Source organism: Colobus angolensis, unplaced genomic scaffold, assembly GCF_000951035.1.
Source record: "Colobus angolensis palliatus isolate OR3802 unplaced genomic scaffold, Cang.pa_1.0 Scaffold15, whole genome shotgun sequence".
NCBI classification, from domain to species: domain Eukaryota; kingdom Metazoa; phylum Chordata; class Mammalia; order Primates; family Cercopithecidae; genus Colobus; species Colobus angolensis.
In genome coordinates, this window is record NW_012114599.1 from 1,878,337 (window position 1) to 1,883,771 (window position 5,435).

Here is a 5,435-nt window from a genome sequence, read left to right on the forward strand (position 1 = left end):
CCAAGGACCATTCTCCAGTCTTGCCCCTACTCCAGACCAAAGACCCTGAGGGAGCAGGGCAGGACAGGGGAATGTTTGGGGTCAACTATGCAGTATTGTCCAGCCACAATGTGTTGCCTCCCAGATGCACAGTGACTGTTGTTCAAGGTGGTGAGTTTGGGTATGTTGTGAGGTTGCCAAGTAACACAAAGCAATGAGCTGAGGGCAGCACACAGGCTGATTTCTGGGAAGAAAGGGCATCAGCATGGGGCCCTTTGGCCAACTCTGTATAATCAGAGAAGTAGGGCCTTGCTTCATGCTTCTTGAAGTTAGTTGTAAATAAGATACGATATTGGATGTAAATAAGATCAAGTCTGGCTGGGCGCAGTGGCTCGTGCCTGCAATCCCAGCACATTGGGAGGCCAAGGTGGGTGGATCACTTCAAATCAGGAGTTTGAGACCAGCCTGGCCAACATGGTGAAACCCTGTCTCTATCAAAAATGTAAAAAATTAGCCGGGCATGATGGCATGTGCCTGTAATCCCAGCTACTTGGAAGGCTGAGGCAGGAGAATCTCTGGAACCTGGAAGGCGGAGGTTGCAGTGAGCTGAGATCATGCCACTGTACTCCAGCCTAAGTGACAGAGCTAGAGTCCATATTAACAAAAAAAAACAAAAAACAAGATCAAGTCTAATTTTTATACACATTATTCAAATGATTGTGACCAAATGGTTCATACAAGGCAACACTGTCTGGCCCATCAGCAGCAGGGTGGTGTTGTGTGGACAATGGGCATGGGACCTGGATTTGGAGTTAGGCAGATGGGGCTTTGCATCTGCTATTTACTCAGCTGAGTTGACCACAGGCCAGACCTTGACCTTCCTACACATCAGTGTACACACGCATGTTGAGTATGTGAGCATGTGTATATATAACGTGTTTAGCTCTATAAACACAGCACTTGCATTTTTCGAATATTCTTTATGTGCTAAGCACTGTGGCAGGCATTTTATTTTCATTACCCTCTGTTGGTCTTCATAACAACTCTGGGAGGAAGACATTATTATCCCCATTTTGCAGTTGAGCAAACAGAAGTTTAATAGAGAGGTTAAGTAACTTGTCATAAGACACATTTATTAATGGGTAGATTTATGATTCAATGTCAGGCTCCAGAGCACAGTGAGATCTTGCATTCCTGTGTAGTGGGAATAAAATATTTCCCTCCGGGGTGTCTGATGAGTAAATGAGGTAATCTGTATGAAAGAGTCTTGTAAACTGTAAAGCACTATTTTCCAAAGGCAAAGCCTCAGTTCTTGCCCTCAAGGACTTTATAATTTGACTATATTGATTAATAAGAGTTGCATAGTGCTTAGTTAAATGTAACCAAGTGTCAAAATATAAGTGTGCACCTTAGCCTAGTGATCCAATGTAGCATCGCCACTAACAGAACACACAGACGTGGTGCACCGCCTGGTACAATGGGATGCCACGGGAAGGCACGGCCTCACCTTCACAGCATGTTCATGTCCAGATGTATTTGACCTGAATCGAATCAGACAAATACAGATTGTGAGACATTTTACAAGACAACTTATACCTAGGCTCTTCAAAAACGGCAATGTCATGAAAAACAAGCAACCAACAAAGGCAGGGGGATTGTTCTAGGTTAGAGGAAACTGAAGAAATATGGTTTAAAATCTTCGTTGTATACCAGATTGTTTTTTTCTTAAAGTCATATCCCAGTGACTCAGGAGGCTGAGGCGTTCAAGAGGAGTTCGAGACCAACCTGGCAACACAGTGAGATTCCATCTCTAGAATAATTTTTGAATTAGCCAGATATGACAGTGTGTGCCTTTATCCCAGCTACTCGGGAGACTGAGCTGGGAGGATAGCCTGAGGCCGGGAGTGTGAGGCCGCAGTGAGCTGTGATAGTGCCACTGCTCTTCAGACTGGACAACAGAGTGAGCCCCTGTCTCTAAAAATAAATAAGTAAGCCATAAAGGACATTTTGGGAGAACTGGGGACATCTAAATATATTTATTACATTAGCTAATATTACTGTATGAGTGTCAAATTTATTGGATGGGATGAAATTGTGGTTATAAGAGAAATTAGAACAGGAATGCCCTTGTTCTTTTTTTTTTTTTTTGAGACAGGATCTCACTCTGTCATCCAGGCTGGAGTGCAGCGATGTAATTATAGCTCACTGCAATCTCCAACTCCTGGGCTCAAGCAATCCTACCCACTCAGCCTCTCCAGTAACTAGCACTACAGGCAAGTGCCACCAAGCTCAGCTAATTAAAAAACATTTTTTTAGTAGAGATGAGGTCGCACTATGGTGTCCAAGCTGGTCTCAAACTTCTGGCCGCAAGTGTTCCTCCCACCTCAGCCTCCCAAAGTGCTGGGATTACAGGTATGGGCCACCACAACTGGCCTGTCCTAGTTCTTAAGTGTCATGATATCTTTGACTTTCAAATGCTTTGGTAAATGCATATATATGTATATGTGAATATATTTTTATGTTCACATATTATATATTTTTATATTCACATATACATATATACATATATATGGAGAGAGAGAGAAAGAAAGCAAACGGCAAAATGTTAACCCTTGGTGAATTTAGATAAAGGATTTACTGGTTTTCCACTATTATCCTTTTAACTTTTTTCTAGGTTTAAAAATTTCCAATAAAAATGGAGAAGTTTAACAGAGTTTAACAGAGAGAGCAAGTAACTTGCCACAAAACACATTTATTAAAGGGCACATCTGGGATGCAACATCTGTGTCAGTGCTAAGGGGCAATGGCTATTATTTAAAAATGGCTATTTAGGCCGGGCGCGGTGGCTCAAGCCTGTAATCCCAGCACTTTGGGAGGCCGAGACGGGCGGATCACGAGGTCAGGAGATCGAGACCATCCTGGCTAACACGGTGAAACCCCGTCTCTACTAAAAAATACAAAAAACTAGCTGGGCGAGGTGGTGGGCACCTGTAGTCCCAGCTACTCGGGAGGCTGAGGCAGGAGAATGGCGTGAACCCGGGAGGCGGAGCTTGCAGTGAGCTGAGATCCGACCACTGCACTCCAGCCTGGGCGACAGAGCAAGACTCCATCTCAAAAAAAAAAAAAAAAAAGGCTATTTAAACCTTCCTCTAGGTTTAACCTAGAGCTGACCAGGCATGGTGGCTAATGCCTGTAATCCCAACACTTTGGGAGGCTGAGGTGGGCAGATCACTTGAAGTTAAGAGTTTGAAACCAGCCTGGCCAACATGGTAAAACCCCGTCTTTACTAAAAATACAAAAATGAGCCTGGCATGGTGGTGCATGCCTGTAATCCCAGCTACTTGGGAGGCTAAGGCAGGAGAATCGCTTGAACCTGGGTGGCGGAGGTTGCAGTGAGCCAAGATCACATCACTGCGCTCCATCCTAGATAACAGAGCAAGACTCCATCTCAAAAATAAAATAAAATAAAAAATAAAGGAACCTACAGCTGAACACTTTTATCATATAAAAGAATCTTCACCAAACTTACTTGTTTGCCACACTTTTAATAAGTAGGAAAATGCAACAGAGGCCCCACGTGGTCCCAGGGTATGAGGCACTTTCTCGACTCTTCTAAAGGAATGACTCTAATAGTTTTTCATCAGGGCTGCTTTCCCTTTGGCTACAGCATAGTCAAAATAATTCCTGCCCAGTCTCTGGGTTCCTAGGAGACAAAGCTTAACATCCTTGCCAAGAGTGGTGAAACCTCTGTGGCCCTGGAGTTTCCATGGTGCAAACAAAGTCCTGGCTGTACCCACAGGCCACGCCAGCTGCACAGGAGGGACAAAGATGCAAGACCTAGCAAACGTATGGGGCCACCATCAGTCATCTAGAGTGCTTGTTTAAAATGTCCCATCCCTATGAAGGCTGAGTTCTGGGAACCTTCTTTTTGTTTTTTGAGACAGAGTCTTGCTCTGTTGCCCAGACTGGAGTACAATGGCACGATCTCGACTCACTGCAACCTCTGCCTCCTGAGTTCAAGTGATTCTCCTGCCTCAGCTTCCCAAGTAGCTGGGATTACAGGCAGCCGCCACCACACTTGGTTAATCTTTTTTGTATTTATATTTGTATTTATTTATTCATTTTTTTGAGATGGAGTCTCAAGACTCAAAAAAAGTCTCACTCTATTGCCCAGGGTGGAGTATAGTGGCACTCTCTCAGCTCACTGCAACCTCTGCCTCACAGGTTCAAGCGATTCTCGTGCCTCAGCCTCCCAAGTAGCTGGGATTTATAGGCGTGTGCCACCATGTTTGGCTAATTTTTGTATTTTTAGTAGAGACGAGGTTTCGCTATGTTGACCAGGCTGGTCTCGACTTCCTGACCTCAGGTGATCCTCCCACCCCGGCCTCCCAAAGTGTTGGGATTACAGGTGTGAGTTACCGCATCCAACTGGACATACCCTTTCCTAATCAAGGGCTTCCTTTGTAGCCTTAAGCTGAGAAATCCCACAGCTTCCTTTATTCCATTCTAATAATTGCTTAATATTATTTTAATTAGTTTCTCTAGAGCAGGGATTGGCAAACAACAATTCACATGCCTGCCACCTGTTTTTGCAAATGAAGTTTTATTGGAACACAGCCATGCCAATTTGCTTACCTATTGTCTATGGCTGCTTTCCTGCTACAATGGCAGAGTTGAGTACTTCCAACAGAGACCATATAGCCCACAAGCTTAAAATATTTACTATCTGGTTTTTCAAGAAAAAGTTTATGGACCCATTGTTCTAGAGTGTCTGTGTCTTTCAGCTTTGTATTAGCTATCTATTGCTGAATAAAAAAATTACCCCCAAATAATAATGTGAGATAATAAATATTTGTATGGGTCAAGAATTCAGTAGTTTAACTGGGCAGTTCTGGCTCACAGTCTCTCATAAAGTTGCAGTCAAGATGTTGGCCAGGACTCCAGTTATGTGAAGGCTTGACTGGAGTTGAAGGATCCACTTCCAAGAAGGCTTACTCACATGGCTGTTAGTAGAAAGCCTTAGTTCCTTGCTGGCAGTGGGCAAGAGGTCTCAGATCCTTGTCACATGGACCTCTCCTTAGGGCTACGTGAATGTTCTTACCACATAGCAGTTGTTTTTCCCCAGCACAGGTGATTTGACAGAGAACAAGGAGAAGACTTTCCCACTTTTTATGATCTAGTCGCAGAAGTCATCCTTGTTTACATTGTACTTTGTTAGAAGAAAATTGCCCAGTACTGCACACACTCAAAGAAAGGAAAATTAAGCTCCACTCTTTTTTTTTAAAATGAGACAGGATCTCACTCTATTGCCCATGTTGCCCATGCTGGAGTGCAGTGATGTGATCACAGCTCACTACAGTCTCCACCTCCTGGGCTCCGGTAATTCTCCTATCTCAGCCTCCCAAGTAGCTGGGACTATAGGCATGCACCACCATGCCTGACTAATTTTTTTTTTT